Source organism: Podarcis liolepis (assembly GCF_965112155.1).
Source record: "Podarcis liolepis genome assembly, chromosome: 4".
NCBI lineage: Eukaryota > Metazoa > Chordata > Lepidosauria > Squamata > Lacertidae > Podarcis > Podarcis liolepis.
The window spans coordinates 66014086-66029070 of record NC_139558.1 but is presented as its reverse complement, the minus strand read 5'-3'; positions in this window follow the sequence as shown (position 1 = coordinate 66029070).

Genomic DNA, 14985 nt, shown 5'->3' with positions numbered 1-14985 from the left:
TACATATCTATTGATCACGGGAACCACAATAACCAGACAAACAAACAAACAAACAAACAAACAAACAAACAAAAACAAACAAACAAACAGGGCTAAGGAATGGCGGAGTTCAATATCACATAAGGCAGCATGGGCTGCTTTCACAACAGGCAGACTTCCTTTTTGGGGGATTATTTTCTGTTATTGTAGAATCATTCTCTACTTGTTATGAAATAATGTTAGCAGAGTCACAGAAACACACTGCTGGTTTATTTTCAGGGGCACACTAGGTAAAATCAGCTTATATAGACTAGACCATGTGCTTCTGGATGTTTTGCTTTTTAAAAAAAAGTTATTTGAGCACACTGTAACACAGGCTTCCTCAACCTCGGCCCTCCAGATGTTTTTGGCCTACAACTCCCATGATCCCTAGCTAGCAGGACCAGTGGTCAGGGATGATGGGAACTGTAGTCTCAAAACATCTGGGGGGCCGAAGTTGAGGGAAGCCTGCTGTAATATCTTGAAAGAAATCAGAGGAACACATTCAACCTGCTCAGGAGCTTGTAGAGGACTTGAGGCTTGTCTTTTTGGGTGTATGAATGTGGGAATGTCAAGCCACATGGCCTAGCTTGTGACAGGGCAGGGGCACAGAATCTGAATATGACATGGAGCAATCTGCATATGGGCCTGAGGCTTGGGCATGAAAAGAAGAGAAGACAATGTGGAGACCTCACGTGTGCCTTCAAATATCTGTAGATGATGGAGCAGACTTGTCCTCTCTTGCCACAGAGAGCAGGACTAGAACCAGAGGGTGGAAACGACAGGGAGGCAGATTTTGCTGGAACATTAGGAGAAGCTTCCTGACAGTAAGGGTTATTTGACACTGGAAAAGATTTGCCTTGGGAGTGGGTGGGCTTTTCTTTGCTGGAGGTGTTGAATCAGAGGCCTGCCAGGGATGGTGTAGTTGCATCTTGATTTGCAGGTTTTTGCATTGAGCAGAGGGCTGGACTGGATGACCTCCTGAGATCTCTTTCAACTCTGCAACTCTATGTCTTTTTCTTATTTATCAGTTCATGCAATTACAAGACCTTTATTGCCTAAGTTTTCGGAGCTATTCCTCTTAACTGCCAATCCAGCTGTTTTGAGAGAATGATTGCCATGGAAACGGAGATAATCTCTATTTCGTTACTTACACATTTATATGTGTAATTGCAGATGCGTCCTCCTCTTTGTTTTCAGCTTTGCAGCATCCAGTGGATCATTTCATGAACATGCCTTAGAGCAAATCTTCCAATGGAAAGCTGCCTCATGAAGCAGAATGCGTTTCAGCCTTCTCCCTATGAAATGAAAGAGGAGACCCCTCTACTTCCAGAGAGGGAGCTGCAATAACCTTGTAGCAACTTGGCTATAAGAGCTTTCCAATAAAGGAAGGGACAGTATCCTCTACAGCGGAGAAAGACCTGCCAATATCCTGAGGGTTTATATTACTCCATCTCAGATGCAAATGCCTCTGTATGAATTCCTGATCTTCCTTTCTGGCTCTGTAAAAGACCATTTTGCCAAAAATTCTCTCTAGGATGATGACATATTTAACCCCTTCAAACATTGTATTGAATGAAAGCACCATTCCTTGTCCACAGAATAGCCATATTCTGTTTACGACAGAATGACATTTCCAAACCCATCTGATAGAAGTAAAAAAACCAAACCCAATCCTAGTTGTGGACAGCTCTAAGGTAGACCAGTGCCAAATATCCCATGGTCTCAGAATAAATAATGGGCAATTAATCATTGTTATTTCCTTGCCACCCCACCCCCCAACATCTGAGGAAACTGCTAGGATTCCTCACTTCATTACATTGGTTCACATGTAGTACTAATGCTTTAGTGTTACATGCATGCACTAGAACGTAGTTAGAAAAGTTTCACATCTGTGACGTGCACATTAATGAGAGTAATTTTTCTTCACATCTGTTGAATCTCCTTTTTCAGTAGTTTTGCTTTGCAGATATACTGTGTTTACATGCATTTGTTTCAATAAAATTTAATGCATTATCAAACATGTAGAATAGCACATGCCCCATAGTGTACCATTAGACCTTTTTTCCCTTCTAAATTTAAGTTAGGAAAATGATCACACTGCATGTCACTTACCACAGCTTTTCCACAGCTATTGTTACCTTCCCATTTCACTTTCATGTCATAAAAATTCCCATTCATGTCTTCACCACGAGTCCAATCTTACTTTACAGATTCCTAGGTAAGCTAGATACTTCCTTTCCTAGAGGGCCCTTTTGTTAATGAGACATCCCATATGCCCCATTATGACATAATTTAAATCAGGGGTTCCCAAGCTGTGGTGTGCGCACTTCATTCAGGAACTCTGTGGCATTTCTGTAGATATGTGGCTGGAGAGAAGAAGCAGAACATCCATCGCATTAAACATTCATACTGATTTTTAACTGTGTTTTTATTGCTTCATTTATTCCTTACATTGTATTTTATTGTATTACAATTTGAATTCCATGGAATTCAAATTGTAATAAAATACAATATATAAGAAATAAAAAAGCAATAAGAACACAATTAAAAAGTACACAACATCTAGCACAGAGCATTGCAGTTGCTACAAGCAGAAAAACCACTCAGTGCAATTTTCAGCAATTTTCAAGTGGTTCATCTGACATGACCTGAAGCAGCTTGGGCAGGGAATGCTTGGTCGGTAGGGAGGGCAGGGAGGTCGGTACCTCAGTAGGAATCCTGCACTGCTCCTATTGCCCAGCTTCCAGAACATACATTCAGAAGGTTGGGTTTCCCTAATAGGACACCTGGTGAAAACTAGGACTTCTTTAAAAATCACTGCAAAACTAGGCTGTGGTGTGTAAGAGAAGCAGTGAACAAGCAGTGGCAAGAACAGGCCCAGCTATTGTGTCCAACCACGTCTCTGTTACACATGCCAGGTCAATTCCTTCACCCATGATGATGTCATTGATGATACTGGTCTTCTTGGTCACTGAGCCGGCATTGCACAGTACCACTCTAAGGTCATATGGTCCATCTAGGAGAAGGAAAGCTCAGATCCTGCAGGATATCTTCAGGAGAAGAAAAGGCTAAGGAGTAAAGGTAAAGGTAAAGGGACCCCTGACCGTTAAGTCCAGTCGTGGACGACTCTGGGGTTGTGGTGCTCATCTCACTTTAGTGGCTGAGGGAGGTGGTGTTTGTCCGCAGACAGCTTCCAGGTCATGTGGCCAGCATGACTAAGCTGCTTCTGGCAAACCAGAGCAGAGCACGGAAACACCGTTTACCTTCCTGCCAGAGTGGTATCTATTTATCTACTTGCACTTTGACATGCTTTTGAACTGCTAGGTTGGCAGGAGCAGGGAGCTCACCCCGTTGCGGGGATTCGAACCGCTGACCTTCTGACCCGCAAGCCCTAGGCTCTGTGGTTTAGATCACAGCACCACCCGAGTGGAGTAAAGCCTCCACAAATATGAGTGGAGTCCCTAAGATGGTAGGATGGCACCTTGTATGCCTCCTCCTAACAACTCCTGCAGCCAAGCTGGTGCCAAATGTATTGCTTTCCTTTCTTTTGGACCACATCATAGAGGTGAAGATGGGGATCTTGTCATCTGCGCAGCCCAGCACTTCTATACACACTGCCCAGGGGAGGTCACTTCGGTTCTACTAACATAGCGGTTTTACTCCCTGCCCTGGAGGCACACTTCATTGTCTCTTGAGACAAATGGATGACAACCTGTATACAGCTAGTATCTAAACCAACTTAAACCCTTTTAATAAGCCAAAGAACGGTTCACACACCTCTGCATTTACTAATTTCTAAGTCTGTCAAAATATGGGCTTGTTTATTAACATTCAATTAATTCTTACCTTTCTTGAAATCAAGGACTTTAAAGATAACCTATATACAACACATGCCTTTCTGAAAACCATTAAAACAACATCAAGGCACACTTAGAAACTGCCTCTTCCTAGAATCATAGAATCATAGAGTTGGAAGAGACCACAAGGGCCATCGAGTCCAACCCCCTGCCAAGCAGGAAACACCATCAGAGCACTCCTGACATATGGTTGTCAAGCCTCTGCTTAAAGACCTCCAAAGTAGGAGACTCCACCACACTCCTTGGCAGCAAATTCCACTGTCGAACAGCTCTTACTGTCAGGAAGTTCTTCCTAATGTTTAGGTGGAATCTTCTTTCTTGTAGTTTGGATCCATTGCTCCGTGTCCGCTTCTCTGGAGCAGCAGAAAACAACCTTTCTCCCTCCTCTATGTGACATCCTTTTATATATTTGAACATGGCTATCATATCACCCCTTAACCTCCTCTTCTCCAGGCTAAACATGCCCAGCTCCCTTAGCCGTTCCTCATAAGGCATCGTTTCCAGGCCTTTGACCATTTTGGTTGCCCTCCTCTGGACACGTTCCAGTTTGTCAGTGTCCTTCTTGAATTGTGGTGCCCAGAACTGGACACAGTACTCCAGGTGTGGTCTGACCAGAGCAGAATACAGTGGCACTATTACTTCCCTTGATCTAGATGCTATACTCCTATTGATGCAGCCCAGAATTGCATTGGCTTTTTTAGCTGCCGCGTCACACTGTTGGCTCATGTCAAGTTTGTGGTCAACCAAGACTCCTAGATCCTTTTCACATGTACTGCTCTCAAGCCAGGTGTCACCCATCTTGTATTTGTGCCTCTCATTTTTTTTGCCCAAGTGCAATACTTTACATTTCTCCCTGTTAAAATTCATCTTGTTTGTTTTTGCCCAGTTCTCTAATCTGTCAAGGTCGTTTTGAAGTGTGATCCTGTCCTCTGGGGTGTTAGCCACCCCTCCCAGTTTGGTGTCATCTGCAAATTTGATCAGGATGCCCTTGAGTCCATCATCCAAGTCGTTGATAAAGATGTTGAATAAGACCGGGCCCAAGACAGAACCCTGTGGCACCCCACTAGTCACTCTTCTCCAGGATGAAGAGGAACCATTGATGAGCACCCTTTGGGTTCGGTCAGTCAGCCAGTTACAAATCCACTGAGTGGTAGCATAGTCAAGACCGCATTTTACCAGCTTCTTTACAAGAATATCATGGGGCACCTTGTCAAATGCCTTGCTGAAATCAAGGTAGGCTACATCCACTGCGTTCCCTTCATCTACCAGGCTTGTAATTCTGTCAAAAAACGAGATCAGGTTAGTCTGACATGACTTATTTTTCAGAAATCCATGCTGACTATTGGTGATCACAGCATTCCTTTCTAGGTGCTCACAGACTGTTTGCTTAATGATCTGTTCCAGAATCTTCCCTGGTATTGATGTCAGACTGACTGGGCGGTAATTGTTTGGGTCCTCTCTTTTCCCCTTTTTGAAAATAGGGACAACATTTGCCCTCCTCCAGTCTGCCGGGACTTCGCCTGTTCTCCAGGAATTCTCAAAGATGACTGCCAGTGGTTCTGAGATCACATCTGCCAGTTCTTTTAATACTCTTGGATGCAGTTCATCTGGCCCTGGAGACTTGAATACATCTAAACTAGCCAAATATTCTTGTACTATCTCCTTAGTTATTCTGGGCTGTGTTTCCTTTGCTGAATCATTTGCTCCAAATTCTTCAGGTCGGGCATTGTTTTCTTTATCGGAGAAGACTGAGGCAAAGAAGGCATTGAGGAGTTCAGCCCTTTCTGTGTCCCCTGTTTGCATTTCACCATCTTCTCCTCTGAGTGACCCCATTGTTTCTTTGTTCTTCCTTTTGCTTCTGCTGTTTTTCTTTTTTAGCTAGCACTTCTATATATATGTGGTCCCTAGATGTGCTTGTATATGTGAATGTATGTGTGCAGGGGAGAGCAAGACACACACACACACACACAGAGAGAGAGAGAGAGAGAGAGAGAGAGAGAGAGAGAGAGAGAGAGACTTTTTGTTGCAGTCACCATTTCACCCCTACAGCTGGGGGAGAAAAAAACGATCTTCTGAACTCTTTGAAACTGAGACTGGTCAACAAGCGCACTTTAACATCTGCCAGCTGGCTTACTTGAAGGTCATTACCTGTTGTTAATGTGATAATTGCCAAGAATTAATGATTTACAAAGGCACCTGGTAGAATCAGATAAGCTCGCAGAATTCCCCAGCTGAAAGCAAATTTGGGCCTATGTATCAGTGGTGGTTTAAATGAAAAATTGCCACACGAATGGTCTTCCTGAGAATTCATCAGGACAAACAGCAAAAGGTCCTGGAAAGATGCACCAAGCACAGAGATACTCAAAGGTTACAGGCCAACCAGTTGATCAGCAAGGCACCCTGCGGTGGCTTGTTATTACACGCCCATTGGCAATGTATACATGGAGACAATCTGACCCATTTTCCTGCCAGGCGGATAACTATCTAACTTGTCATCCCCAAAAGAGGGAGGGGGAATGACAATGTGCAGGACAAACTTCTTGGTTGAGATTCTGTCACTGTACTTAAGGGAACCGTCGGGGAGGGGGGTGCAATAAGCTGTATTAGGGTGCCCCTCTTTTCGGATAATTGCGTATCAATGTCACAATCACCCCATAAAATTGCATGGTGAGACAACTTGGAGCTGGTCCCTCAGTGCGGGAAACAAGTGACAGCTTGACACTCTCCCTGATTGGATCATACGGTGGTTCTATGGGGAAATCCTGCTGACACACTTTTCATATTACGTGGTAACTTCTCCTGCTTCTTCCCACAGTGCAAGCAGGTCCTTGAGTTGTTTCATATTTATAAATATAAATACATTTCAGCAGAGGTTGGCAGGCACCCTTGCTGCTAACTTTCAGTTGGCTTTTGATTATATGTTATCCTGACAGGCCTCTTCAAGTTGTTCCCATCTTTTTCAAGATGAGGCACTCATTTTTATGATCACTTTGTATTGTTCTTACGTAGCTTATGTTTTATGGTTTTGGCATATAGAGCTCTACACCGTCTTGATGTTTTCTGTGAGTGGGTGGTAGATACATAATTTTTAAAAAACAAATTATTAAGTGTGTGTGTTTATACGTTAAGGGGAAATTGAGCAGTCAGTGTGTAGAACGATCAATCATTGTGCACATTCCCCAGGCCTCATGGAGAATGTGCACATCATTTATCCATGAAGAGAGAAGTGTGCACATTTCCTGTCAATACCAAACAGGCCATGGAGAAGGTGCATTTCCCCTTGTGCTGCTCAGCTGACTGGGGAACAGCTAAGAGTTCTGAAAAGGAAGCAGGACTGCAGAAAGAAGTTTCCCCCCTTTCTCCTGCTGATAAGTGGCAAGGTATGTTGTGGCCCCTGGAATATCACACTGTGGGACAGAAGCAGCCCAGCTCTCTCTCTGTGTGTAAAGATTGCACAAATCTGAACTAGAGATGCCGAGGGAGGAAGGCATGTTTTTTGGAGACGGAATAATGGCCTGAGAATGTGACTATTACCAGAAGGATGTACAAAATACAGGTAAGAAATGGGCATTTCCCAAGACGTGATAAGAGATTCTGTACAATGGCTGGGGAACATATAAAATTCAAATGAGATATGCAAATATCCCAAGGTCTGTTGGAGATTATGCACAATGACCTGAGAATGTACATAATTCTCTCAATATATGCATGTTTTTGAAGGCTTGTTGGGAAAATGTGCAAACTTCCCCTTCATGGACAGATTATGTGCACATTATCCAGGAGGCCTGGGGAATGTGCACAATGGCTGGTTGTTATGTTCATTAACCACTGGACTTAAATTCAATAATTATAAATATAATATAATATAATATAATATAATATAATATAATATAATATAATATAATATAATATAATATAATATAATATAATATAATATAATATAGCACCCAGTTCCTTCACCTTCATTGTGAAATTCAGGACCATTGCAATTACTAGCTCTTCTTACATGTCCTGAAATTTAAAAATTATGCTTCGTATGGATTAAAGTAAAGGGACCCCTGACCATTAGATCCAGTCGTGGATGACTCTGGGGTTGCAGCGCTCATCTCACATTATTGGCCGAGGGAGCTGGCGTAAAAGCTTCCGGATCATATGGCCAGCATGACTTCTGGCAAACCAGAGTAGCGTGGTTAAAAGGCATTCCATTTGTTCCTTGAGCCTGATAAAGGTGCTTCTTTGGTCAGCTCAGACTGTGGTGGTATCTATTAATTCTTGTTTAATTCAAGTTAGCCCAATATTCTTGCACAAAGGCAAAGCTGCTTGTTGTGAAATAATACCCTGTCTGAGCAGGATAGCTCTTTTTATTAAACAACTGCTATTAGCACGTGTGTGTGTGTGTGTGTGTGTGTGTGTGTATACACACACAGAAATTTTGTGGGAGAGCACAGAAAAAATCCAGTTAGTAGCTAGTGCACATATTCCAGTTCTAGACTGCATTTCAGAAACTTGGCACCATGATATTCTAATCCTTAATAGCTCTTTAGTTCCTTATTCATTGTCCTGAATTTGTGAGGGTTTTTCTTCCCTCCTTGTGCACTTATATAACAGATTTATAGCCTACTTTTAAAGAGAGAGTCTTTACAGTGTGGCTTGTGACATACACAACAAAATGTACCCTACATTACCAAATGCAGTTATGTGTATATACACACATACATATACATCCTCACTGTGGGCATAAATCTGGGTTAGTAAATTACAGCTGTGAATGATAGGAGCTTCAGTCTCTGGCTAAACAATGTAACTGGCAATTTTCAATGGGTATTTTCCTATAAATGTATTTTTATTCCATGATCTAGATACCTCTGGGAAAGTGTCTCAGTAATATACCACACATCATTTACTTGAGTCCATCTAATTGCATTTTTCTTTCACGTTAACTGGCCAAGCAAATTCTCGGCAAGAAAAACCACAGGAATCCCTCACTCTTTTCATCAAATGCCAAGATAGCCTTATCTTGGACAGTTCAGTAGAGATAGGTTTGAATGCTCCATGTCTATAATGATGACAAGCTTAGCTATGATGATGGCAAGCTGTTAGTTCCTTGCATGGTCTCTACTGTGCCTCTTTCTGTCCTACTGGCCTCTTACCTAAACGAATCACTAAATTCTTCACAGAACTGGCAGTATAAAAACAATGAACAGATTTGGAGATGGGTTATAGCTCAGCAGTAGAGGCTCTGCTTTGCATGCAAAAGTCCTAGGTCTAATCTCCAGCATCTCTGGGCATGGTTGGGAAAGACCCCTGGAGAAATATTGTCGGTAAATGGAGACACAATACTGAGCTAGGGGAACCAAGGCAGCTTCCTACGTTTCCCATTTAAAAAGGCATTGCAGTATAGCAGTACATTTCTGTATCAGGTATTGCTTGGCTAAATCACAACTGGGGAATGCAAAAATGGAATTAGAGTTGCCATATGTATGGTTGCATGCCGCCTCAGTCTCCAAGCGGTATGAAATTCCAGAGGTCCTAGCCACTCAACCAGGGAAATCAAACGCTGCCCTCAAGTGTTGCTCTCTCTCTCCAGATTGCTGCATTGCTTCTAGCTCACATCACTGCAAACTCTACTCTAAACTCCGCTTTATCTGTTGAGGGAGGAGCCCCACCTGACACAGACGTATGCTCTCACACAGAGCATCTTCCTTGGTTCTCCATAACGACCTGTCACCCAGGCGATTGGCTCAAAATCGGGAAGTAGCCTGGCTTATATTTCAATGTTTGCTGGATCCAGGGGTTAGAAGGATCTTTCGTACAGCCTATTTCCACCCCACACCACCCCGAAAAACCCACCTCCTAACACTAGCTTTCTAGGAAGTAATTCACAATGAACTCAACATTGGTTGTTCCAGGTAGGCATATTTAGGATCAGCCTCAGAACTGAGAGAAAATCAGACTTGGGTGCAGAATATAGAGGTGCAAGATCTGGACTTGCATACATGAGTGTGGGTGCTAGATGAGTGTTGACAAGGCACACCGCAGTTGTCCAGCTCCCTAGATCAAGAGCTCTCTCTACACTTTTGTAGCTTCCTTACCAGGAATGATTGTATGGACAACTTCAGCATGAAGAAAGTGGGTAGCTGTCGGAACCAAGCAAGACCCTGCTGAGTGGACTCTTCTTTGTTTGATGGTTGCCACAGAGACTTCCCAGAGCAAGAGGCCATGAGGGAGCCTAGTGCAGGGAATGACTGACCTGATATCACCCCACCCCAAACATTGGACAAAACAACCAGAGTTGATAAGAATGATAAACCCACTGGAGGTGGCATTCTGGAAGAATAATGTGGAACTCACAGCCCAAGATCGTTTCAATGCATATCATGATTCTCAGGAGGAATGAGGACATTTGAGCAGGATTGAGTCCCAGAGAAATCTTTCCGTACAGACAGCTAAACAGGATGGGCCGCCGCTGGAGAGAGGGAACTTGCAAATTGTTTTACTTGGCAGCTCACCTGGCCTTTCTCTCTGAGGGGAGCTTCACACATTAATATGACAAATCTGTAAGTCACCTCAGTTTAAAATGTTTTGTTTTTGAAAGATATATGAAACTACATACACTTTTATAAACATGTTTGAGATCTCACAGGCTGTGGACCAATGCCTGGCATTGGTCTTTCAAATGCAAATCTTTCGTCTCTGGCACGTTTGTGGAAATCCTCTCCTTGGGAATGTCCAAGGCATTTTGTTGTCTGAGGTGAAGGGCAAGATTTTTCCCTACCCCACCACCAATTTCATGTGCAGAAGCTGGCAGGATTGGTTGTGGAATTGTCCTTCAGCAGTGGAAACGGGACAGAGTCATTGACCACAGCCGAGGGTGGTAGGCTAGGTTAGGGGCACAGAGCAAGTCACATGGCACCCACAGCTCTGTCTTCTGACACCTTGGCATTACTTCCCACCCTGCAGCGTCTGTTGCCTGAGGCAACTTTCTCACTCTGCTTAATGGCAGGGCTGGCCCTGCTTCTCCCAGATACTCTGATGATATCTGCAATATAAATGTGAACCTCATTTCTTTTTTCTCCTTATAGGAGCTTATCCCGTTTTGGGGAATGAAGGCCACAGGCATGAAAAATCAATTCCTTCCAGCTTTCCAACTCATGCTGGGGTGGCTGTCTACAGGAGGGCTTAGATTTTGCAAAGCTGGGGTCATTAACCTGGGAAAATGTCTGAGCAAACATCAGTTATAAAATGCAAAACAGCAGCAGGAGTCTAGAAGTAAATCTGATCTATACTTTAAAGCCATTTCAAGCGGAAAAGCGGAAAAGTTGGCCCAGTCAGTGTGGCAGATCCATATTGGTTTTAGCATCTGTCTTGCTTTCAGGGACGACAAAAAAAATACCATGACTTTTTAGTGTGAGAATGTAACTACTTGGACATAAATTAAAGGAGTGACAACCTAGCTGAAAGTATCTGCTTTGCTAGAGACAGTGCGTATAGAGTGTTCAGTGTTTATGTCCTCTTTTATTTTCTACAGCGAGGCTGAATCTTTAAATAAATATTTCGTTATTCCAAGTTCAACATCCATCCTCTTAAGAGGCCGTGTTTCCTCTTGATTTATGCTTCAAAGGAGCTTTAGGCTGGCTTTGCAAAGTCAGTGGGCTGTTCACAGATTCTAATAAACTTTGCCCACTCCTTTCCCCCAGGTCCCCAGGGCTGCCGGAGTATAAAGGAGAAGTTTTGTGATGGCAGCATAATAATCATCCAGACTTACCCTCTGTGCCGCTCTGGGCACTTTGCAACTTAGGAGCGCAGTTCTTGTGATGCATGGCGGCAGCTTCTTAATAATAACAATTCCCTACATGGAAATCAATCTGCACGTAAGAAATTATGGCAATGTGGCTATTGTTATTATTATTATTATTATTATTAAAAATTTCTTTTCTGCTCCTCCTCTGGGAGGAATTGCAAACAACAAAATAGCAAAAAAATAAAAAAGAACATTTTTTAAAAAAACAAAAACCAGTCACGCACACCTACAGCCAATAACTTCAAGGTTTCCAGGGGCAGTATCATTCAACCATCAGATACCTGTGTGAACAGGAATGTTTTTAAATTCCTCTTGAATGTTAAGAATGAGGGAGGCAGACACACTTCACCATAGAGGGCTTCTTCTGTAGATTTAGTGCATGAGATAGTCAGTACTGTATTGGGGAAGCTTTTTATGTAGCTGGGCCCCAAGTCATTTAGAACTTTGTATACTAATACTAGCACCTTGGGACGCAGGTGGTGCTGTGGGTTAAACCACAGAGCCTAGGACTTGCTGATCAGAAGGTCGGCGGTTCGAATCCCTGCGACGGAGTAAGCTCCCGTTGCTCGGTCCCTGCTCCTGCCAACCTACCAGTTCAAAAGCACATCAAGTGCAAGTAGGTTAATAGGTACCGCTCCAGTGGGAAGGTAAACGGCGTTTCTGTGTGCTGCTCTGGTTCGCCAGAAGCGGCTTAGTCATACTGGCCACATGACCTGGAAGCTGTACACCGGCTCCCTTGGCCAACAAAGCGGGATGAGCACCACAACACCAAAGTTGGTCACGACTGGACCTAATGGTCAGGGGTCCCTTTACCTTTACTAGCACCTTGAATCGGGCCCAGTACTTGGCTGGCAGTCAGGGTAGCATTTTTAGGAATGGCAACAGATGCTTGCTTTGGGCTGCCCCATTCACCAACCTAGCAGCCATGTTATGCACTAAGTGCAGTTTCTAGGCAGTCTTCAAGGGCAGTGCCACGATCCAGTAGTCCAGGCAAGTATGCAGGGCTGCCTTTGAGAATAGGCTAGAAACATAGGGGATCCAAAACTGAGCATTAAGACTGCTGACTGGATGATTTAATAATTTCATTCCTTTGCTTAACCTACTGCATCGGTCTCCAATCCATTTATGATTTCAAGTCAAGATTTTAACTGTTAAATTTCTAAACAACTTGGGACCAGGATTCTTGAAGTACAGTGGTACCTTGGGTTAAGTACTTAATTCGTTCCGGAGGTCCATTCTTAACCTGAAACTGTTCTTAACCTGAAGCACTTTAGCTAATGGGGCCTCCTGCTGCTGCCGCGCCACCGGAGCACAATTTCTGTTCTCATCCTGAAGCAAAGTTCTTAACCTGAAGCACTATTTCTGGGTTAGTGGCGTCTGTAACCTGAAGCGTATGTAACCTGAAGCATATGTAACCCGAGGTACCACTGTACTGTATTCAGATGCCTTGATTTGGGTGCCCCACCAAGTGAAGGGAGATGGCTGGCTTTTTGGGAAAAGGCCTTTTAACCAGTGACACCCTGTTTAGGAAATGTCCTCCCCAGAGCAGCTTATCTGCTGTGTTCCTTATCACCATTCCCACACCAAGAAAGCCCTTTTATTCTCTCAGCCTTTGTTTAAGCCGTGATTTACCATTTTCAGCCAGTATTTATGTGCTGCCTCGTTTTTCAGTTATCTGGTTTTATTTTTCTTTCTGCTGCACATTTTTAGGTTGCAATTTTATGCCATTCTTGCTTTAACTGCATTTTAGCATTTTCTGTTTGTGATGTGCCTGAAGAGCAGTGTTATTGGGTGGCCTTATATAAATAAATATACTAAGGAAGTAAATATATAAAAATATATGAAGTGTGATAAAAGTGTTCTTCCTTTTGCAAGCACACAAGCTGGGAAGATGTTGCATGTACTCGATTAATTTCCATGGAGGTAATAGTAACACATGAAATTGTCTGGCTGTGATTTAAATATGGCTCATTCCTCCTTAGGTAGTTCAGCCAGTTGGACACGTTCAGGAACCTTGCTATAATAATTGCACATAAATGCTAATAGGTTCTGAACTGACAGTGAATGACAAGGAAAGGGATCTTAGGATCAAGGTGAATGCTATGTTAGGGTTCATTAGGAGCAGGACTGAAAATAAAACTCTCAATTTCACAATGCTCTTATATAAATATATGATGCGCACACAATTGGAAGATCGTGTGAAGTTCTGGTTGTGGCCAAAATAAACACCGTAGAGCTGAATAACATCCAGAAGAAGGCAACCAAAACGATGGTGGGGCTGGAACAACTAACTCTCTTATAATATCTGGAGCTTTTTAGTTTACAACAATATGAAAAACAAGGCCATGACAGAGGTTTTTAAAAGTATGCACAGTGGTGGAGTATTGAATGTGATATGCCTCTGGACACAAGTTCATTCATTTATTTATTATTATATACAGCTATTCATAAAGAATATCAAAGTGGTTTACAAGGACAGTACATAAAGCCATACAATTAAATCCATATAAAAAGTTAAAAACAGGCATCAGCTATTGTGGAAACGTACATTCTAAACTGCCTGCATAGTCCTGATGGAATAGAAAAGTTTCCAGCAGGAGCTTAAAAAATGAAACAGAAGGCGCCCACTGAATCTTTGTTGGCAAGGGTGTTCCACAATACTGGGCTGATGACATGAAAGGATCTATTTCTTGTTGCTACCAGGCGAGCCTTGCCAGCTTGGAGAATGACCAGTGATGCTCCTGCAGAAGATCTCAGGGACTGACTTGGGATATAAGGTTCAAGCTGTCCTTAAGGTACCCTGGACCTAAGTAGTTCAGGGCTTCGCAAATAAATACAAAGACCTTGAGCCTTGCTCAGTAGAGGATGGGCAGCCAGTGGCATCTGCTTCAACAATTGTGTCACATGTTCTTGCCAGATGCCCCCATCAGCAGTCTGGCCCACTGCATTTTGCACCAGATGGAGCTTCCGAACCAGGCCCAAGGGCAGCTGTGGGGAACGTGAGTGGGGCGAGGGCTATTGTGCTCATTTCCTGCTTGCTGGGTTCTGATAGGCATCTGTTCTGTAAAAGCAGAATGCTGGACTAGATAGGTCTTTGGTCTGATTCATCCGTGCTCCTTCACTACCTGGATACATAGATCTAAAGGGACAGGGCATCACATTTGGGTAAGCTCAGAGTGATGGGAGGCAACCGCAGATAGGAGTTCAGCTTGGCTGCTGTTCCAAAGTGGCACTGCTGCCCACTACTGAAAAGCATCCAGAGGAAGGTGAATGATGAAGCCGCCAGGCTGGACCAGTATTGAGCCA